General features: G+C 26.1%; 1 protein-coding gene across 1 annotated transcript in view; it reads right to left on the bottom strand.

Annotated features, from left to right (window-relative positions):
* Window positions 1-22,790, bottom strand: part of LOC136981766 (gamma-aminobutyric acid receptor alpha-like) — a 44,068-nt gene extending 21,278 nt beyond the window's left edge. The window contains exon 1 of the mRNA XM_067278140.1: window positions 22,361-22,790. The gene's annotated coding sequence lies outside the window, so the exon portion shown is untranslated. The remainder of the gene's footprint in view (window positions 1-22,360) is intronic.
* Between the last annotated feature and the right edge of the window lie 2,284 nt (window positions 22,791-25,074).

Here is a 25,074-nt window from a genome sequence, read left to right as displayed (position 1 = left end):
ACCATTCCTGAATATCATGACTTTGGATTTTTTTGGGTTTATTTTTAATTTCAAGCCATCTAAATAATTTGTCACTAGTTGAATTTTCCTACGCAAGGCCGCGGCAGTTGGGGCAATGATGACTATATCGTCCGCGTAAGATAACGAATGAACAACTTGTTCTCCTATTATAAACCCATCATCTTCGTTCTCAAAACAATTATTTAAATCAAACGTAAAAAAATTAAACAAATAAGGAGACCAGGGGTCTCCTTGCAATAACCCTCTGGCTGAGTCAAACGATGGCCACTGTATATTGTTCTGTTTGACTATTGTTTTGTACCTACCGAACAACAATCCGACAATTTCTGTTAGTCGTTCACTTGCATGATAATATGTCATTTTCGATTGTAAGCCGGTGATGCTCACCGAATCGTATGCCTTTTCCAGGTCCACGAAAAGTGCAAAGACCTTTCGTCTTTTCTTCATTAGCTGTAACTGTACAATTGCTATCAGAATAAAGATGGCCAGCTGAGTACCTCCATTTTTAATATACGCATATTGAGTTTCATTCTTATAGTTGTTTTCATCTATCCACTTGTTAAACTTCAACATTAGAACGGCCGTAAAAACTTTACGCAGCCCTGACAACAGAGCAATTGGGCGGTAATTAATTGGGTCTTTTCTGTCACTATGTTTAAATATCATAGCAAATGTTACTTCGTTCCATGAGACTGGTATCACTCCTCGGGTGTAAAACCCGTTGAATTGTCGAGTTAAAAACCTAACCATCTCAATTGGAAAGTTTTTAATTATATAATTAGAAATTAAATCAGACCCAGGAGCTGAATTTTCTTTTAACTTCCCAATGCAGTACTGTATTTCTTCTACTGTAATCACTTCCTCAAAATCAGTACCTTGAAATGATCTAGTTATTTCCTTCTTTGCACTATTTTTACTTTTATACACTTCTGAAAAAGTGCTGAAATGGCGAAGCCAATCACTGTAGGACACTTGAATAGAATCTTTGTGTTTTGACTTAAAACCTCGAAAGCCATTAACTATCGACCAAAACGACGCTGTGTCTCTGGTCGCAATCAACTTATCACTTATTTCTGAATAATACCTTTTCTTTTTTGCCTTCACAAGATTGTTATATGCTTTCTTACTGTTTAAATACTTTTTCAATGCTTCTTCCGTATTTGCTTTTCTAAATTTTTGTAAATTTTTTTGTTTTCTAATTTTAAAAGAATAGCACTTATTGTCAAACCACTTGTTTTTATATTTGGCTGCGTTATTACCTGAGCTTTTCTTAAACCGATAAGAGTCTAATATTGCCATTAACAGATTGTAATTTCCAATCGGATCATTTTCTCTTTCATGAAGTAGTACATCATTAATATTTTTCATAATTTCATTGCAAAATTTGACTTTGTTGATCGACAATTTTATTCCTTCATTAGCGTTACTAGCTTGGGAAGCTCTGCACCCCCCGTTTCGATCTTCTATGGTCCCACTTACCTCCAACCGGACCGGGAAGTGATCAGAATCGTCTTTGTCTAATACAGACAGTGCATTGCACTGTTCTATCAAAAACTCTGAGCATATGATGTAGTCGACAATTGATTTTCCCATTGGCGAGACGAAGGAGAACTCGGCAGGAATATCGCCCATAAGCCTCCCATTTAATATAAAAAACTCGTTTACTTGAGCAAAATCCAAAAGGATTCGACCATCAGCATTAACAGTCTTATCCTTGGATATTCTTTTGTTATTAATATTATTTCTTTTGATACTTTTTGTATCCATTAACTCACCTATACGGGCATTGAAGTCACCTCCAATCAACCATAAATTGACAACATTAGACCACTGATCAATAGTTTTTTGGACTTCATTTAATATTAACTTTTTATCTGAAGATGGTGCCAGATAAATTAACACAATTCCCACAAGCGACTCTTCCCAGCATATACTGATATTATGTTCAAGCTCAATTACAACAAAAATAAACTTGTCTGTGATACAATATTTAAATAGCTTACCAAAATACTTCTTAATTAACAACAATAATCCACCCGCTGGACGGCCTGTTCTACACTTCCTCTGAGCTCCGCTGAACAACACCATGTTTTCACGTTTTAACGTCTCCTCATCTTCTTTACTTAGGTTGACTATCCAGGTTTCGGTGAAGCCACATATCGTTTGAATTTTTATATACTCTTTCACTGATTTTCTATGCATTTTCCCCCGGAGACCTTGTATATTCCAAAAACCAATAAGTAATTTATTTCTAACATTATTAGTGTATCTTATAAATGTAAGATTATTATTATTAACGTCATTGACTTTATCGGCCAAATTTATGGTAGAATTTTGAACCAACTGTAAATTATTAACAATAGAATCAGGATTAGATATATTACACCTTAATTTTTCTTCCTGCCCTATCTCCGCAGTCCAGCATCTCCTAAAAAAAGATTTAATTGGATGATCTTATCTGAGGCAATATCATACGTATAAACTAAGTTATCTTTTATATAATAATCATCTCGTACTATTATTTTTTCATTATTTGACTTTTCTAATTTAATTCTGGCCTGTAAATGTTTTTTTCTTATCCTCGATCTTCTACACAAATCGGCCGTGAAAATTATTTTTTTCTCATTTACACCAACTAAGTTCGGTTTTATACTCCAAAATTCTTTAAGAATTAAATTCCTTATATTTATAGACTCTAAGATTATTTTAACAATAGGTTTATTGCTGCTGCTATTTAATTTAATTAATCCTTCTATTTCGATGTTTTTTAATTTTAATTCGTTATTAATAAATGAAATTATTTCTTGTAAATAGTCTGATGTTGCAAATGGATAATTTATAATAATTATATTCTTTTTAGTCTTTTCGTTTGCTAATTTATCAAACTCAAATTCGAACATACCTTTGAGATGGTCATTAATTTCCGATTTTTTGTCCAATTCTTGTAACTTATTTCTAATTTCCGTCAATTCCTTTTTATAACACTTATATTCTTCTTTCAATGTATTTACCTCAGATTTGATTGATTGAATCTCAATGTTTAACCGACTAAAATTATCCTGGATTAACTCGTAAATAGATTGCAATGTATATGGAGATTTAACTGCAGTTTGTGATTCCAGTTCATTCACTGGTTCAAAATAATCATGAATTGTTGGTTCTTTTGTGAATACAGACGGTTGTTTATTCTCTTCTTCTATTTGGTGAGAATCTATACTTAAATTTTCTATCTGTTGGATTTCTTTCTCCTCGTCCTTGGAGCTTTCTTTCCGAGGTCTTCCACGCCCCTTCTTTTGCATATCCTGATGACTTGTTTGCTGTGGGGAACGAGGGAAAGGACCTGGATTGGGCTCAACTCCAGCAATTATTAACAATATAATAATCAAATCCAGTGATAACCTATTCGCCAATTTCACTATTTTTCCGTCGTACATATTCTTCTTCCTTTAACACAATTGTATTTTAGTATACTACGTATCAGCTAACTTCCACAATGTTGACCGTCACGTCCGTCTAGCAACTCACATTACGAGAAATAAGTCAGATAGATGAAAGATGATACCGGATGTGAAGACCTCAGGGGCAGGAGGGCCCGATTAACTGTATATAAGACCTCCAGTGTAAACTGGAAATTAAGTTATTTCAATTCAAACATTTTCCCTTGAAAGGTGTTGGATGCACCAGCACGACCCTATTGTTAAAGGAAAAGTATGATGTACAGGGGAAAGCTCTTAATTTCAATTAAAAAATATACATGAAAAAGCTCTATAATGCTTTCATATATGTAAAAATTAATATTCTTCTCAATTCGCCTAAAAAAGTTATAAAATTCGTTTCTAAAAACTCATATTTTACGATTTAAAAACCGTTTGTAGAACTTTTTAGAATTCAAAAAATGAATATCGGGGGGAAATAAACCTTTGAAATCTTTAAATTCATATAAAATTTTTTTTCTGATATATTTTTATATTCATTCGAAAAATACGAATTTTCTGAACATCTAAAAAAGCAAACGAGTTTATCTTTCAGGAGAGCTTATATAAAATGCGATATTATACAAGATCATGAATCAATAAATCCTTAAGATATATTTTAGTGATTGAGAGATAAGAACGCAGTTGAGAAAATCTTATTTAAAGCTTTATTTGATCTTTTATTCTTATTCTTCTTTTGGTTAACCACTAATACTTTTTACACTTCACACATTTATTATCCTAAGTAGTTTAAATCGTTATTTTTATATAAATATTTATATATTTTTCCATTATTTTTAATAATTTACATTTTAAAAAGTAAGTAAAACATTCCAAAATATTATTTTTTTTTTGTTTCAAAAAATACACGTTTAATATATGGTTAATAAATATATACACAGTGGCCAAAAAGTCAATTGGCATATATATATTGAAAAATAAGTTAACCTTGTTAACTGGCTTTTGTGCAGCCTAAATATCTACAGTAGTATTATAATGAAGTTCTTTTTATTCACAATATATTTTTAATATAATAATAGAAAGTTTTGTTAATTTTAAATAATATAAGAGCAATTATTTATTTTGACATCGTCACAATGCTCTCAATTTCAGTAGTGTCTTGCCCCTGTAAATCATTCTTCTCCTGTTAACAAGGGAGTCATGCAGGTCATCTATCTAAACCTCCTGCCCCTTTCCTTTCCATATCTGGTCTCGATTTTTTATCTATCTAACTTCGTTCTTAAGGACAGAAGAGGGAGGAGATTAAGGAAGGACAGACAATAGACAAACAGAAGCCAGTGAGAGTTTATAGATTAGCAATTTTAAAATTGCAGTCCAATTTTTGCGTGTTAACACGAATCTAGATTTAAATTTTTTAAACTAAAAAGTCTACTTTAGAAGAAATTAAAATAAATTTTTTAAAACAAATTTATAATATAGTAAAATGTTTTAAAATATTTTAACAAGTTACACTTCATTTATTCTTTCTATAAAGAAAATAAAATCGAAAATTAATCTTATTATAAATTTAATAATTATTAACTTATTAAATTTATTCAACAAATTATAATTTGCATTTGAAAATATGCAATCTCTAATTGCTTAATTCGAAAACTTTCAATAATTAACATAATCGTTTAATCAGTCAGCCGTAGCATATCACTTTATATAATATTAAAATTAATCTTTTTCATATAAAATATATAAATAAATTATTTGTTTATTAGGTAATTAATAACTAATTTAATAATACTAATTAAACTGGATTTTTTTTTCTATTTTTGATATTATTCATACTAGATTGATATTTTTGCAGAAAATCTATACACAAAGAAGTACACACAGGTTAACACATACCTAAACACAATACAGTACAGTACAAACACCTAAAAACAATACGGAACAGTACAAATACCTAAACATAACACAGGTATTGTACAAATGCCTAAACGAAGAAACGAAAACCATATGAAAACACAAAAAGTATACCCGCATAAACACGCCCATAACATACACATATATTTTTACATTTAGTATAATTTTTTTTTTTTTTTTTTTTTTGCTAAATTTAACTCATGCAAAGATTGGTGAGAATTAACAAATGTTATTTGGACCATCAAATCATGTATTTTGTCTTATAAGTACGTGAAAATCGCAGCTGCAGATAAGGAAAGGTGATCTCATTTGTAGCATTTTTGCTACTTTTATCTTGATCCTGTTTACAAATCTCTTTATCTGTGGACAATGTAAACTTTTCGATTCTTATTGCTTATTTACTTTTTGTATGTTATTTATTGACAATTCAAAGTAAGGAGTTAAAGTATTGACTCTTACTTATATCTGTAAAAAAAGAACCGAGTGAACTTATAGTTTATGTAGATCTATCTTCTTGATTCGAGTATTTTCTGTATTTTAATAAATAAAAACATCAATACACTTTAAATTTATGTAGAACAATGAAGCACGTGTTCGTTACTTCCCCGGCTGTTATATATAACAGAGGGAAAGTATAGCGAATGGTTAAAAAATGACAACCCAAGTTTTTTACATTTTTAGACTCAGGTGTCTTTGAAAAAATTCGGAGTTTTTCTGTATGTATGTATGTTAATGTGCGTTTAGGGGGTTTTGTTTTTGTTCCTCTAATTCGAAGCTTAATAACTCCTGTGTCTTTTGTCGAAAATTTTTGAAAATATTTAGGGAGGTTTGTTTATTAGGGAGAGTGATGCTATTAAATTTTGGTAAGTAAAGATCAAGAAGGTGGAGAATATATAGGGGGTCACGTGTCATATCTCGAGTGGGGTCAGACTTAATGGCGATTTTACTCGTTATTAGCATTTACAATTTTTTATACATCATTATCCTCATAATTTGGCTTTTTGCCAGTTTATAAAAATTAATAATATAAAAAGTTTTTTTAATAAAATATCGTAACAGATGGCGCCACCACAATTTTAAATGTTTTTGTTGGGAAAGTTAAGCAACTAGTAGTGTTTGTTCTGCATTCTCCAATATAAGAAAATTGAAACTACATTTATGTTCTTTATCACATGGAATATTGAAGCTTGTATATTTTTATGACATACAAACAAACAAGGAATATACAAACATGTCTTCCATCTGCTAAACACGTCTTCATACAAACAAGTAATGCAATTTTTAATCATATTTAATTTTAAAAACTCACATGATTTCCAGACCAGATCGGAAGTTCTTATATAGTTAATTAATAGAGATCGCCGGCTTCTAAGCTTTCTATATCTGGTCTCGATTTTCATCTATCTAACTCCATTCTCGAGATTAAGGAAGGATGGACAGACAGATGATAGTGAGAATCTATATGTCTGCAATTTGAAAATTGCAGCCAAAAAGGAAGATACAAACATGTGCTCCTTCTGTGTTGAAATTTCGTTCTGTCCTGAAGCACGTGTCTACTGTTTGTCAAGCACGCGGGAATTTACAACGTGTCTCTTTCCTGTGTCTTTAAAATAAATTTTATATTGTAATTCATACATAAATATACAGTCGAACCTCCGGCAATGGCCACCTCCTAACAACGACCACACCTAAACAGTCGCCATTTTTTAAGGAACTTTACTTAAACAATACAAAAGTATACAGAAAAACCTCCAAACAACGGCCATTTTTATATTTACGTCAATGTCCGTTATTCAGATATAGATTATATAAATAATTTTCTTAATGCAAATTTTCTTTTACATCTAAAAATTCATTTAATATTTGTACAATTTAATTTTTAATTAATTTACTTTCGAATTTAAAAAAAAAATTATATATTTTTAATTTCTTATAAAAAAAAAATTTCTATATTTTTCCCTAATCATTTTTTAAAGTTTTATTTTTAATTAATCCTATTTAATGACATTTTTTCTTAAATAAATAAATAAATAATATGTAAATTTATATTAATTTATATTAATTAAGATCTTTAAAATAATTTTAAATTTCAATTGAAAAATAAAAAATTTAAATCTTAACAATTTTAATTGATTTATAGAATTTTTAATAAAAATTAATTTGTTTAATTACCTTTAATTGTTTTCAGAGTTACTACTTAATTAATTTTACTTAAAATTATTTCTTTTTTAATTGAAATCTAGTTTTATAAATTAAAAAATATATATGTAGTAAACGTAAAAAATTTTATATTTTTTAAAAATGGATTCACTTCAAGTGATGCTCAACTTCTGTGTTTAAAAATTCAAGTGAAAAGAATGTTGAATCTAGAAAATTCTTTTTCTCAAGAATTTGGATTTAGCTCCAATGAAGGAATGAATCGAATATTAATCTCGTATTAATTCCTCATCTCTGGAAGATGGATTTAACTAGGAAGGAGATACCAAACTTGAAAACCTCTTATATCTAAAAGTGAAGAGTATGGCGAGCTTCAAAAATTCTCTTGTTTTTAAAGTTAGATTTAGTTCAAACGAAAATGCTACCTCTCAAAATAATTTCTCATATGTAGAATTTTAATGTAGATCAAGTAAAGATGATAAACTTCAAAAAATTATAAATCTCTAGATGTTGTTTTCGCTTGAATGAAGAAGATGCTGAAGCTGAACAATTCATTAACTCTGGAAGTTTAGTTGGTTCAAGTGAATAAAATGTTAAACTGGAAAAATTTCTTACCTTTAGAAGTGAAGAGGATATTGTATTTAAAAAAACGTTATTCTTCTTTAAAGTTGAATTAAATCTATATTCTAGAGAAGAGTAATGTTTTTGGATGCCAAACACAATTATTTGAAATTAACTCAAATTCTAAAGAATATATTTTTGAAAATAGTTTCCTCTTCATTTCTAGAGGTATAAAATTTCTCTAGTTTAGCATCTTATTCACTTGAATCAATCATACTTTTTAGAGGTAAATTTTTTGGGTTCAACATCCTCATAAGCTTTTGAGCCTTATTTTTGAGGTTTTAAACCTTGAAAAACCTCTTCTTCACTTGAAATCTTTAGGTTTGAAAGGAGGTTCTTCAAGCTTTCAAACCTCCAAAAACATGTTCTCTAGAACCATTTCAAATTCTTAAATAATCAAAGAAAAATTTCAAATAAGCCAACGTCACTTCTAATAAAATGAATTTATTTTAATTAAATAAATTTTATTTTATAAAACATCAAAAAATACTTCTCGTTTCAAAAAAAATATACTGAAGATCAAATTTTATCTGTAATAAAATTATAAAATAAATTATAAAGGAAAAAAATAAAATAAAATAAAATAATAATTTTATCAGAAAATGATTGTAGAAAGAACAATTTATTTTTATAGATTTTTTTTTTTAAATCGAGATTTCAAATTATCTACTTTTTTCCAGATCGTTCAGGTTATAAAATAAGCTGACACACAGTCAGGATGTACTGTACAGGTGATTGGAATGGAACAGAGTTTCTCAGCAACTAAATTAGGTTGACAGCTCGTCACTATAAATTCGTAAAGTCGATTTACTGAAGACTACATTATTCTAGAGCTTTATAAAGTCAATCAACTAAGAATAACAGTATATATTTAAGTTAAATACACGTGTCTGTATATAATATATATAAGAAAAATAGAAAATTAATTCTAGAATATATTTAACAATGAAAAAATTGTAAAAATGACATGTAAATTTTTATAAAAGTCGTATAATTATTATATAAAATTAATTATCCAAGATAAAAACCGTTATCGAAAGTCAATTATCAGCTTATCAGCTTGTTAATTAACCATCAGAAAATATATATATAAAAAAAAGATTCGAATTTTTTAATTTTAATTTAAATAACATCCCATCTTGTTGTGCAAGGTATTTTTTCAGATAAAGAGATATTTAAAACTTTATTAATTTTATTAATATTAATTAATGATAAATAAAAACAATTTTCTATCTCTTTCAATAAAATGCTTCGAGTATTCTGGGTTAATTAAATTAATTGAGATAAAACAATCGAATATTTTAACACGTTCAGACAACCGGACGGTCTCATTATTCTCAACACTTTTATGTGCTATCTGCTATTAAATCTGTGCTGCTGACTGTACCAATGGGTCTTACAATGAGTAACAAGAGACTTTTGTAGAACTTTTTTGAAGTTTCCAATTTATTTTTGCTATTTTTAGAAGATTTTTACGTGATTTCTAGAAGAATAATGATTAGTTTTTAATTATAATTCTTGAAAAAATCGAATAAAATAAACACGCTTTGTGTTACTTGAAAGGGGGGATTTTGTAACTTTCTAAGTTAATTGGTCCAGTTTAATTCTTTAATTCTAATTAATATTCAACTCCTAACCCTGATTATTACACGTTATAAAGTTTTAAGTAGGTTATATTTAGAGAATTACAATAAATTTACTCTAAAATTTATAATAATGAACACGTGAAATTGTCATTCTCCTGTTTGAAGTTTCGTCTGATTGTATGCTTGTCTGTCTTTAATATTTGATACTTATCAAATAATAAATCTATAAAATAAATTGTAAATTTTAAGGATTTTTATAATTAAAATATAAAAATTTATATAAAAATCTCGAAATTTTGTCATTTTTACATGCAAGTTAATATGCTTACATTTTTTTCAAGTAGCTCGCGAATCCATCTTTGCCACGATTCTACAACTTTTTATGCTACTAAACCGGGTTTATAAGTCAAAAATATTGTTCTAGAGATGTTTTCTACAATAATTTCTCAACTAAGAGCTCGCGAGCTACACTTCTAGAGAAGTAAACACTCGCTTTGTATACAGAAGTCATCCTCCATCTATTGGTTGGAGAGTATTATTCTACATATTATTTTCCAATCAGGAACCATATTACTGGCTTTTAATAAACTTTAATGGATTTTACGTTCGTGTGTCTGTCCTCCAGGCTAAAATTTTCAAGGTGATAAGTTTTAAAGTTCTAATATTGAAGCTTTATTAGAATTTCAAACCAGAGATTTAAATTTCTTTATTAGTATTCATTTAGCTGTTTGTTTGTCTGGACGTTTGTTTGTATATTCTCAAACTAAACCGGAAATTTACAGAAACAGAGTGGTAAGATTGGTGAGTGTTTATATAGAAATATCACACTGGTAATTCGAATTTCATTTATATAAAATATTCAAAAAAAATCACTTTAAATGTAAAATTTTCAAATATAAAATTGTACATTTTTGTTATAGACAAAACTTCAAAAAAAAAGGTCCGTGAAATTCCTATAAAATTCATTTTTATAGCAATTCTTAATAATTGCTTCTTTTTTCTAAAACATTTTTTCTTCTAAAAAATTATTTTATTAATGATGTTTATTTTCAGTTTTAGATTATTTAAATTTTTCGTATATAATATAAAAATTACAAATTTTAAACTTAAAAGTTAATAATGTACAAAAGTAGAACAAGTTTTCTAATAGTCCGCAGATGGATCGGACAGTTTAATTTCTTTTTAATAATATTTAAATATATATAATTATTCAAATTTTATATAATTTACATCTTTAAAAAGCTTAAATCTTTAAAAATAATATAAATATAATTGGTTTACTTATTTATTTGATAATTTTAACATAAAATAATGCTAAAGATCAAGAGCTGATGTAGGAAAAAAGATGCGGAAGATCAAGAGGATGCTGGAAAGAAGATGCTACTGTTAATGAAATTATGTAGAAAACAGTTGAAAATCTTAATAAAATTAATTTAGAAAATTAAATTACTGACTTATTTTAGTTTTTTACAGGTTTTGGAACCATTTTTAACCAAAATTAGTACAACTGGTTTTCTTAATTTTATCGAAATTAGCGTCGAAGTAGAAGGTTAACTCCAATAACGTAAATGTTAATTAATTTGATCGTATCGTGAAGCAGGTGGACAATAGGATTAACGAAATTCCTTGTTAGATGGAGATTTTGTTTTAAATTCGATTAATACTTCAATTAAATTTATACTCTGTTCTTTATTAAGCTTTAAATTATCCAAAATTATACCTTGGAGTATTTTGTTTATCCTAGGTTAGGTATAGCATAAGGAATGTGTTCATCTCTTGTTAATATTAAGGTTTATATATGATTTGTTCAACGAAATTATGTTTATTTACTAATTTTAAGAATTTAGATTATAAATAAATGTTTTAAAAATGATTTAATTGACGTGTAATTTTTAACTAGTTTTTTTAGATCCTTTAAGAGTAAATGCATGTGCCTTATCGTATAAAATAACTATATCAATGTATTTACATTATTAATTATTAATATTTATATATGTAAATTATAAATTATGAGATTTTATAAGTTAAGAAATTCAAAACATTTTATATTAATAAAAAATTGTTCAGTAAAATATGTTTTTGAACCTTAAGCATTCATAGGAAGGGTATTTATCTGCTTATAAGATTTATTCAACATTTAAATAATAATTTAACGTTTATTTTATATTCATTCATTAATTTTGGATGTTTTAAATTATATAAAATAAACAAGAAATCATTTATTGTGATATCGTCACAATGCCCTCAATTTTAATACAGTCTTGCCCCTGTACAGTACATCATACTTTTCCTGTTAGCAATGGGGTCATGCCAGTCATTTATCTGACTCCTTCCAGGAAAAAATTTTGAATTGAAATAATGTCACTTCCGTTCAAAATCAGAAGTTCTCGTGCAGTTAATCAGAACCTCATGCCTCTAAGTTTCCTGTATTCGGTCTCGACTTCCATCTATCTAACTCCGTTCTTGAGATTAAGGAAGGACAGACATGTAGACAGATTCCGGTGGGAATTTATAGGTCTACAAGGTTTGAAAACTTCAGCCCAATAACTCTAAAAACTCATTTTTTATTTTTATACTCCACTAAAAACTAATGTTTTAGATCCAGTACATGTCACATGCTAGGAAAAGATAATAATATAAATATTTGGGCTGCAATTTCCAAAAATTGTAGACCTATAAATTTTCAGTGTCATTCGTTTGTCTGTCTGTTTGTCTGTCCTTCCTTAATTTCGAAAACGGAGTTAGTTAGATGACCAGCATGACACTACTGTTAACAGGAAAAGTATGATGTACAGTAAAGGGGCAAGACACTATTAAAATTGAGAGCATTGTGACATTGTCATAATAAATAATAGCTTGTTATTTATATTATTAATATTCATACGTAAAAGCTAGAAATTACAAATTTTTTAGAAGATTCGAAGTTCAAAAAATTTTTTTATTACATAAATTGACGAACTTTTTATGTAATAAAGTTCATGAATTTTTAATAAATGTTTGTACTTTTTTTATATATAATTTTTGATGTAATTTAGTGTCAAAATGATGACATGAAGATTTAAAAAAATCTTTCAAAAGTTATATTTTGATGTAAGAAAAAAATTTTTTTTTTAGACTTTTAATTTTTTTTATTAGAAAGAAAGATTAAATGATTAAGAATATAATCATCAAAAACATTTTTTAAATGAATTTAATCATAGAAAATTGATAATTTTACTAAATTAAATATGATTATTTCTATGTTTATTCTTTAAAAATTATATTTCGAAATTTAAGGTTAATTAATTTTTTTAAAAAATTTCCATTTACTACAAAATACTCGAAAGAATTTTTTTTAAAAATGTTTTTAAATAAATGTTTATAGTAAGCATTTCACTGAATGATTTTTTTTGTAAAATTAATTAATGTTTGTAGAAAACGTTTTCAGTAAAACTGTTAAAAAACGATGTTAAAAAACATTTATTTACAAGTTAAACCTTCAATAACGACCATTTCTAAATCGTCCTTTTTTCTGGAATTTTTCTGGAATTTTCAGGAATTTTTCTGGATAAAAAATATACAAAATAACCTCCAAACAGCGGCCATTTTCAAGAATTTCTTATCTTTTTCGAAGAAAATTAAGTGCAAAATATTATTTTGTATGCATTTTTTTTTTTTTAACAAACGTTCCATTGTTTAGAGCTGGTCCTTGACCGTTATTGGAGGTTCGTCTGTATTTAAAAACATTCGTAATAAGCATTTTCAAAGTACGTTATTGGAAATATTTTAGCAAATTTTATTAAATTATATTTTTTTACTTTTTAAATAATTGCTTTAATAAACATTTAATATAATATTTAATAAGCTTTTAATAAAATATTTCTTAAAGTAAATATCGTTTAACAAATATATTTTATAAAGACATTTCTGAATAAATGTTTTATTTGAAAAATATTTCGTAAAATAAACGTCTTAAATTGTTTTTTAAAAGCGTTTTTTTTCATGTTTATTCAGAAATAAATCTACTAAGAATTTTCCCTGTAAAATCTCCTAAAAACGTTTATAAATTCGCTAAATACAGACATAAAACGTTTATAAATCTATAAATAATCTACTAAAAACGTTTTTTTTCTAAATATATTTTTTTGATAAACGTTTACAGTAAGATATTTCTGAATAAACGTTGTCACAAAGCGTTTTCTGTAGTAAGTTATTTTAAATGTGTACAGTAAAACCTGCAATAACGATCACCTCCCAACAATGGACACCTCGAAATAGCGTAGTAAAGTTATATTTTGTGTTTTTTAAGAAAATATTTCGAAAAAATTATTATTTTTTAAGATGTTTTATCATCTAAAAATCAACTTAAACTTATAATTTTCTGAAAAATAAATTCATAAATCAATAAAAAAAATTAAAGAAAAAAAGGAAAGAGAATCTAAAAAGTCTGTTAATTTAACACTCAAGTTAATGAATTAATTTTCTAAAATTAATTTTCAAAATAACACATAATTTGAAGCTATCAAACGGGATATTTTTGTAAGGGGTGGTGACTTTTTTGAAGTTATTTTTGTCATTAAAATCTTAAGATACGTCATAGAAGTTTTTGTTGGAAGCTCCGAGCGACAAGTTCTACTAAAGTTACTTCAATTTGTTCGTGTCTGGAATTGTCAAAATTTCAAATTAAATAAATGACACTCAATTACACCATTACACAATTATTAACTAGTTTAAGTTATTGTTAAGTGCTTGTAGACAGTAAGTACTAGAGTATGCTTACTGGATATAAACTTCAGCGCTAGTTTTAAAGTATTTTAAATAAATTTAAAATGTTATTTTTAGTTTAATTTAAAGATAATTGTGTAAATTTTAATTTATAAACATTTATACACACGTTTTTTCTTGCATTTTTATTACTTAAAAGAGTAGTTTTCTATAGATAATTTGCGTCAGTAGAGTGTAAGTTAAATTACTTCTAATTGTGAGAATTAATTAATTAATTTAATAAATTTTAAGTTTATGAGAAGGAATATTGCGTTCTAGATTCGATTCTAAGGAATATTTAGTTTAAAACACAAATTATAAAAAGTAAAGTCGTTCTTGCAAGAAGAGAAGCTCTTGCTCTTGAGAGAAAGGAAGAGAAAAGTGAGTCCTACGTAACCTTAAATATGTAAAATATTTGAGTATTTTTTAATGATAAAACAATATAACGAGACTCTTTAATAATTATTCTATAGTTATATTAAATCTAAAAGCATTCTGAATAGTTTAAAACAGAGATTCACGCATAGATACATGCTACAGCCCATACGCGAAATTCCTGTGCGAGTCACATTCACTGAATTATTCTAGCATAAGTGTAAATATAATTTGCACGGATTGTATGTCTATAACTGCATCACCCGAACCAGTGTGTTGCATTGCAAGTGACTAACAATGTCTCACTGCAGCATGAGAGACCCAACGTATAGTATATTACAGATGTTGGAACTTCAAGTATGACAAAACTAGGACATCGAAACTTGAGTCGCACAAGACTGGCACTTGTAAGACATTGACAGACCTCAGAGTCAAATCTTTAACATTAGGGCAACAGTAGAACAGTACATCAGGAAATGTCTGTGTGCCCTGTTTTACAAAGAAAGCTTTTCAAGCTTTTCGTTATTGTGACTTATTTCGATCCTACACTATCGACGTCAGAGTGGTGCCAAAAATATAGACTAGAACAATGATTGGTCAAGTGTTTTCAGACAACTCACTGTTTAGTCTGATGTATATGGGGATTGATGGAAACATATATTTCTGATGCCATGCAGCTCTGGCACCAAGTATTATGGCATGGCATGCTATCGGATTTCAGTCATGCTCAAACTCGTACTCATTACAGAAACCCTGACCAGTTAGTGATATACGAAAAATATAATGGAAACCGAAATTCTGCCTTACTCTAGGCGCCATCTTCTGACTGGACAATGCTAATCCATGTTACTTAAAGAAGAAGCGTAACGTTTCATCAACTTTCTTGGCTTGCGAAATATGCCTATAGGCAATTCACTTGTGATGCCATAACCATTATCTGTCAAGGATATCTATCCTTTGGGTTCGAACACAGGCAGTATTGTATGAGATACCAGGTATAGCCATCAAGGATATCTCTCATCCAATCCTGGTACAAGCAGTTATATGCTCAAGTTCTACTAATTAATCATGTATAAATGTTAAATTATTCTATAAACATTACAAAAATAATTTTTTACGTTTTATTCCATGGTTTCTTGTAACTAGATGACATGTAAAGCGATATAAGAGTACAAAAACTTGATTAAATCTAAATTAAGTAATCTTCTAATAAATTTTTTAGATTGTAAATCTAAGAAAACAAATTAATATCTGTCCTAAATTTAAAATAATCCATAAAAATACATTAAAAAATATAAATTTTATTAAGTTATATTTGATGACTTCTTGTGAGTAGTGACAATATACAAAGCGTTATATCAGTAAAAAAAACTTAATTAAATTCGAATTAAATAGATTTTTAAATTCTAAATCTTAAAATTTTCTCATAAAACACAAACTTTATGTAAATTAGTTATGAAAAAATAAAAAATAAATAGATAACTCTAGCAAAATTCAGCTTATATTCTATTGACACATCACTTTCTAAGAAAATCCTCTTAAATATGCTGACTTTTTTGAATCAAGTGGTGATTTTTTTTAAACTCTGAATTGCTGACTATTACTAAAAATCAATTTAATAGATAATTCCTTTTTAAAAAGTGTAGTGATTAGAGGCAGATTTCCATCTTGATCGCGATCGATATGGACTTTACACGTCGTTAAAATTACTTATAAAATACATATCTAAAAAAAATAAAGATTTTTTTGATAATAATAAGAATTTTTTACATTCGTTTCAACCATTTTCACTTGTTAATTAGTCTAAAAAATTAATGTTTTTCTTTATTAAAATATTTATTAATTTTACAGGAAAGTGTACGGAGAATTATTATTAAGACAAAACCAAGATTATAATCTATTTTTTGGAATACTTTAGGAAGTTTTTTTTAGATATTTAATTAAAATATTAGAATTTTTTGATAAAATCTGTATTTATATATTGAAAGTATTGAGAATCGTTAAGCAAAAGCCAAAATTCAAATCGTGTTTTTTTGGAATTCTAATAATATTTTTAAGGGAAGTCTTTAGATATTAAAATTATTTTTACGACCAAATTTAAATTCAATTTTATTGTTTTCTTCTTTGATCTTTAAGGAAATTTTCTGGCTCTAATTCCAAATATCTATATTTAGAATTTTGAAAGTTTTGGAGTTTAAATGAATCACTTATGATAATATAAAAATTATCATCTCTGAAAACTTTCTGCTTGTTTTTTTTTTAATTTGGAAACAAACTTAAACACATTTAAGTTATATTTTATAATCAGATTTTTTAAATAAATTAAAAATTAAATATAAAATAAAGCTCTAAAAACTCTAAATATATTTATTAAAAATCCTCTAAAATTTATTTCGATGTGTTTAAATTTTATATTATTTATTTATTTATTTTCTAAAAACATTTTTTTTTAATATTTAAGAATGAAGAGAGCTTACTTTTATTTTATTTTTTTATTCTTTAAAATTTCATTTTTTTAGATGCGACGAAAGAATTGTTTGATTAAAAAATCTTTTAAAATTTTCAAGAATTAAATCTAAAAAATAAACGTTAAAACGTAAGAAAATTATTTTAAATATAAAAATTTCACTACTTATCTGAAATTCTATTTCTTTTAGATTCTAAAATATTATTCAAAATGTAAAAATCAACAGTAGAAATATTTAAAAAAATTTATTTTAATTAGAAATTTTCATTGCTTATAGCTTAAAAATGTGTGAAAAATAAGCAATAAAATAAAGAAATTATTAAAATATAAAAAGTTTCATTGTTTAATTAAAGATTTCTGTCTTTTTCGATTCTAGAATAATTTTTTTTTTCTTCAAACATCTGAAGAAGTTATCCGGAATTAAATCTAAAAGTAGACAATAAAATGTTAAAAATATAAAAAAAAAGGTTGATTGTTTAATCTAAAATTTCGGCTTTTATAGATATTAAAGAGAAATTTTTATTAAAAAATTTATCCAGAATTCAATATAAAAAGTAAAACGATAAAATACAAGAATTATCTAGAATTAGATCTAGAAAAATAAACAATACAATAGAAGAATTGTATGTGAGAAACTGATTCATTATTTAATATAAAATTTCAGTTTCGTTAGATTCTAGAATAAATTTCTTTAATTTGAAAAGAGAAAAATTTCTAGAAGAAAGGGAAAAGAAAACTTCAATAGAAAATTCGGAATTTGAAATTTTATTTTGCTCATTTCAAGTTCTCATCTGTATCGATACCTGATCCTAGACCATTCTATCAACATCTACAACTATATCTTTTTCAATCCTAATCGATAATTTTCATTCTTTTCTTAGAGCTGATCTCACAAATTGTCTGCTGAATCATCGAAGTTATACCAAAATAAAGAAATCCTCTAAAAAAAAATACATTTTTTACAAAAAAAAAACCTCCCACATGCCATTCAAGCTCATAAACTAGTGTTAAAAGCATTTGCATCCCACTGTCACCAGGCAGTTTCTCGGTTTTATTTGAACGATTCTAAAAAATCTTGGAATTTTTTTATGTTCTTTTATCTTTATAAAGGAAGTATACATTGTAAATAATTCTATAAACATAAAAAATATATCGAGAAATGTGTAAGAAGAGTGGGTGCATTCAATTTAAGAAACCTTCCCTCAAGGCAAAAGATATATATGAAGTGTATGTATTTATATGGCCTATATTCGTGATCAATTCAAATTCGTTTTACAGAAATTATTGTCTGTAAATGATATTTCTGATAGGATTTTCTTTTGGCTTTATTACTGCAGCAGTATTTTGATATTATAGTAGTATAAACAATGCTGTTATCTATAAAGTGCTGTTGATTTTAACGGCATTTTAAAAGTAATTTTGTTATTTTTTGTTGTTCATTTTTGAACTATATAATAGCAATTTTATTACAATAATAGTATGAATTAATTCTGTTACGATAGAAGTACGAATTAATGCTGTTAAAATTAGCATCATCTTATAAGTAACGACATTAATTCAAATTTTATAAGCACTTCTTTATTTGTAAGGAATTTACAGCGTATCTGTAAACTTACATAATAATTTTTGTTACTATATTAGTATTTTACTTTTATAGTATCTCTGAAGCTAAGTAATTTGTAAAATACTATATTATATTAACGATTACTATTATTTTGTGTGTATTAGTAACGTCGGTACATTTATATACGAAATTTTTATTACTACAGTAGCATCAATAAATGCTAGACTCATAAAAGATTAACAGTATATTATAAAATACTTGCATAAAATCGTAAATTCATATAACCACTGCTAAGTAGTATTAATTTAGTAATATAGTTTACAGTATAATATAACAGTCAGTGTACAGTATAACGTAAAATACAGTATAGTATAGTGTACAATATAGTATTACAGTAGCGTAGTACTGCACTCTTCATAAAATATGAGCATCCGATTCCTTAATAAAAGACTTGAATCATATATATCAAGAATTTTTATTGTTATACTGATATAACATTATTCTAAACCCTGTTTACAAAAATAATAGCATCACAAAAGTATCCTGTTATATTTTGAAAGCCTGCAGCAACATATTTAAAACTTTATATTAAAAATATTGTTACTATAACAGTATAAAAATGTTAAATGTGTGCGTACGAAATAGCAATCCTTTATAAATTACTCTGCCATGCAACGAAACTCATCTCATTACAATTTACAAATTAATGTTAAGATTTCTTTTATTACCTTAGTAGCATAATATTAATTAAGTTATTATTAATGTTTTTTTATAAAATTTACATTTATGTTAGAAATTTGCATAAATTGACGACATAATGAAAAGTATTTGAATCGTAATTAAACTTCCATACTTCTTGCCGGTGTTATTGCTGATAATGCAAATCAGTTTTAAAACTGATTTGCATTATCAGCAATCGTAGAAAAGCAAATCACTTTCTAACTATGCTTTTTTTAAAACTATATTTAAATCAGTATTTTAATCAGTGATCAATAAAGTCAGTGAGAAAAAAAATACAGTAGAGTTATTAGTGTAGTGTATTTTAAACTGTTAAAAATCGAGTATTTCATAAAGACTTTGTGGTAAAAGATTACCTAAAAATTAGTATTTTTGATCGTTGATTTTTTTATAAATATTGAATTTTTGATAAATTATTATGTTCAATAAGCTAATTTAATCCATAAATTCTTCAAATAAACTAAATTAGTATCGAATAAGCACTAAAATTTATAGAAAGTAGTGTTTTTGACAGTGATTTCTGGTAAATTTTTGATTTTTTTTCAGTAATTTGTACGTGTTTTTGATGAATTTTGTATTAAATATGCTTATATAAAGCATAAATTCGTCAAAAGCACACACAAAAATAATTCAAACAGTGAAAAGCACTATCAAAACACATCACTTTCCATAAAATTTCGTACTATGAACCGAATTATTTTAGAGTTTTCATATTATTAGCAAATATACTTCTGAGCAAATAATGAGCCGTCTAAATCATTCTTAAATTTACATAGTTAAACCACTATTGAATGTCCTTCAACAGTAATTTTTATGCAACTTTTTGTTTATAAATATGTATAACAGACGTGTATAAAGTATGAATAATATATACAGCCATCGAAATATATTCATCTAAAAATTCAGAAAAAAATCATATTTTTGGAATCTATAGTTTCTAAAAATATCCTTAAGGTATACTTAAACAGTATATCAGATACTGATACAGATATATGCATCATTATCATAATTACAAATAAACCCATGTTTATTTGTGTGTAAAGTAATTTACAGTAAATAAATCTGTATACGTCCGTATACTATGTTTGCTATAAACTACAATATAAAACTAGCTTATGTGTCATATTAAATAGTATTGTTAGAGTATATAATCATCATGATCATCCCATTATACCATGCAACCGTAAATATTATTTTTAGTGTATGAATCTATTCTATGCACGAAACTAGGAATATGTTACTACAGTAGCATCAATAGTGAAATATTGTTGTACTGTGGAAGTATATATGTGTGTTATATTATAGTGGTACACACAGTCGAACCTCCAATAACGCCCACCTATATACTGTACAACGTCCATTTTTTATACTCCCGTCAGTTTCCATTGTTCAAAGGTAAGTAAATAACACATATAATGTTGTGCTACGATAGTATAAGTACTTACAATAGCATATCAATTGTTGCATTGTATATCGTTGCATTAAAGTTGCATTTAAATTATTGTATTATAGTAGTATAATACAATATGTTATACTATAGTAGCATTTAAATTATTGCATTGCAGCAGAGTAAATATTCATAATAGCACATATATTATTGCACTGTAGCACTATAAATAGCTATGGTAGCACGTATAAAGTTGTATAAATATATACAATAGCATATGTATTGTTGCAGTGTAGTAACACATGCGTCACTGATATATAATTGTAGAAATATAAGTATCTATACTGGCACGTACAGTACAATAATGCAACAACAAAGCAACAGTAAGTATGCTACTGTAATAACTATAGTAGCATACTTACTGTTGCACATAAATATCTATACAATAGCAGCTCATACATTATTGCATATGTATTATTATAGTAGCTATAAAAGCATAAATATTGATATAATAAATAATTTAAATCAATTAAATTAGCTCTGTATATAATTATTAACTCAATTTATATATTTTTTTTCTATAAAATAAGCGAAAAATTAATTAAATTAACGTTTTTTTAAAAAAAATTTTTAATCAGAATTAAAGTAATATTTAAAAAATAAATAAAAAGTTAACATTATTTCTTTTTTTATTATTATTTTTAATAAAATAAATATTTATATTTAATAAAAATAAGCAATTATTAAATTAAAATTTTATTATATTTATTTATATTAGTTTCTATAAATATAAGTTTATTATTATGCAATATAATAATAAAATTTTGTTATTTATTTTATTAGGTTTCTTCATTAAAAAATATTTAAACTAAATATTTAACCTATAAATATATTATTTATTTATTATATTTTATAACATTTAAAAAATAACTTTAAAAAAAAAATATATATATATATATATATATATATATATAATACATTTTTCTGTATAAAAAAAGCAGGGATTAATAGTGTTTACCGTGTAAAGAATTCAATAATTAATGATGTTTACGACAAAAAATATATTTAAAATAAATTTTTAATATATAAATATATTATATAATATTTAAAAATATATTTTACTTGAAAAATATTTAAAAAAGTAAATTTTTTTAGTGGAAAGGTAGTCATTTATATTACTTATAGTGTAAAGAATTTAGTGATTAATGGTAATTTCAAGGAAAAATCTATAAAATATAAAATAAATATACTGTTTTTAATTTATTATATATATTTATATATTGTATAATATTTAAAAATTATTTATAAATTTACATTTAAGTTACTACATTTTTTTCATTTTTAATTACTTACTTATTAACTATCTGTTGAAAAATCAATCCATTTATTCCATTAGTTAGGTTTTTTATTAATTAAAAAATTATTAAAGAGGTAGAGGAAGCGTAATTCCTTTCCAATAATGTCCATAGTGAATTGTTAGTTCCCTGTCCCGCGGCTGACACAGCACTGCTCCGTTGCAAAATTTATCCGGTAGGAGGTGCTGTTGAAAGCAACAGCCATTCATTCATTCGCTCGTTATTTACTCTTAACTATTAATATCAAATTATTGAAGTTAATAAAATCTCTGTAAGAAATAAAGTCAATTCCTCGTGCAATCATTTCCTTTCGATATTTCCAGAAATTCTTGAGATAAAATAGTCCAAGTGTTATTAACACCGCTGAAAGTTATGAAAGAGTGTAATCACCTATAAATATAACGTGCACAATCGTATCGTTTACTGTTGTGTTGCTCTCTGTTATTGTCTTATTTGTCTGTTACTGTGTTGTTTCTTTAATTGTTGTTGTCGTTTGTATATAAATAACAATAAATAAATACAACAAGGAAACAACACAACAATAATAAATAAATAAACAATTTAAATAGCAAATTAATGTTATTGCTATAGTGTTTCTGTGTAGTTTATTTATTGTTGTTGCTGTATTGTTTATTTATTTATTGTATTGTTTTCGCGTTGTTAGTTTGTCCGTTTTTTTGTTTTGCTGTGGTTCATTTATCTGTAGCTGTGTCATTTTGTTTACTTTTTATTGTTTTGTCTTATTTACTATCATTATTCCATGTAAAAAGCACATTCTCTGTTTTAATAAGAACATTATTATTATTTGATTATTGTTATTAATATATTGTTCATTGTACGTTTTGTTACTGTTTTGTCTTATTCATTCCATAAAAAAAAAAATAATAATAATAATTTCTTAAAAATTGCTACCTCGAGTAGCATTTAAGTGGATCATACGACTATAATACCATAGTAACAAACCAGAAATGTATTTATTTAGTTTATAACATGTTAAATATGTTAAGCTAAGAGAATGGAGATAGCATAAAGGCTTTTTATATAAGATAATGCTATATTGGGAACAAGGAGAAGAAGAAAAGTAGGATAAGCCAGATTGATTACATCAGAAGTGAAACTAAATGTACAATGCAACTATTAACAGATAAAAGGTGAGATATATAAGGATAGGAAACTAGGTACAACTTAAATCTTTTCCTGTCAAATTCTCTCAAATGAGTGGATATTCGACACAATAGTTAATTGTATATTTGTCTTATTCAAATAGTTAAAACTTATTGAACAGTCTTATTCGTTGTGAAATTATTCATCAATAATGCAAATCACTAGCAAGATAAGCTGAGTCAGATTGTTACGCGCGAAAACTATTTGTTGTCGAATTAAATTGAGGAAACAAACAAATTGTGACTTTCTAGCAGTTTTCGATCATTTTTAAGAATGAATAAATGTTATAGTGAACGGAAAGATGCCCCGAGAAATAAGAAAAACATGGCTCAACATTTAAATTAATTGTAGAATAATTTTTAAAGTCGATATTGTATATAGTTTTTAATGGTTAGAAAAGGTCTAAACACAAACGCAACACTCACAGTACGTGGAAGAGATGCCCCACAAAAAACTAACATAAACACGTGGCTACTTAATAATATAGACAAATTTTCAAGTGTAACTTCTTAAACATAATGGCTAAACTCTTCCTAAATAATTACGTATATATTTGACTTTATAAAGGCCATTTCTGTATATATCGTCACTAATTCCATCGTCTAATACTTTTACTGTAAATTTACAAACAGACAAAGAGATGAAAAAATTTTTTAATGTATCTATTTCATAATTACGAAAAGGTGTTTCGGATAGACAAACGAACGAACAAGAAGTGATGAATTTCGAAAGCAATAGAAATGCTTACACATTTTAAAATAGATAAAATCCTGTAATAACATTTACTTATTACTTGTTTTTCTTAATAAACTTATTATTTTGCCAACGGAACTAAATTTCAACTCCATTTTCGTTATCAAATTACTGAAAATAACTTCATTAAACGTACATTCATTACCATAGTCATTACGCAATAATATAGTCAATTAACCTATTAACAACCTGTTCTTCATTAATTTGCTATAATCTCTGTTATTAAACTATTATGTAAGCAATTCTTTTAATTAACGCACGACAGACATATAGGACGAGCTTTTCTTACTTTAAAAAAAAAAAAAATTTCTATATCTGTCGTGTTGATGTGTTATAAAGAAAAGAGTTTAAACACGACAGAAGATTTTATAGATACGAAGAATTTCTTTAAAAAAATTTGTTTTTATTAGTTAAAAAGCCTAGAGCCTATGGCAAAAATATTACACTTGGACCCTAGCTTTTAGCAATTTTTTAGATGATTTAAAGATTAAAAATGAACTAGAATTTTTTTTTTGAAAGTTTAAACAGTATTTTGAAATATTAAATAAACAGAAATTTTTAACCCAAAACATTTCTTGTATTTTTTCAATTATAAAATCCAAAACATTGTATTTTTTCAATTATAAAATCCAAAACATTGTATTTTTTCAATTATAAAATCCAAAACATTGTATTTTTTCAATTATAAAATCCAAAACATTGTATTTTTTCAATTATAAAATCCAAAACATTTCTTGTATTTTTTCAATTATAAAATCCAAAACATTGTATTTTTTCAATTATAAAATCCAAAAC

This window comes from Centruroides vittatus, unplaced genomic scaffold (genome assembly GCF_030686945.1).
Source record: "Centruroides vittatus isolate TY-2023 unplaced genomic scaffold, ASM3068694v2 contig_790, whole genome shotgun sequence".
In the NCBI taxonomy this organism is placed as follows: Eukaryota; Metazoa; Arthropoda; class Arachnida; order Scorpiones; family Buthidae; genus Centruroides; species Centruroides vittatus.
The sequence above is the reverse complement of the archived record's forward strand: the minus strand, read 5'-3'. Positions and strand labels throughout refer to the sequence as shown.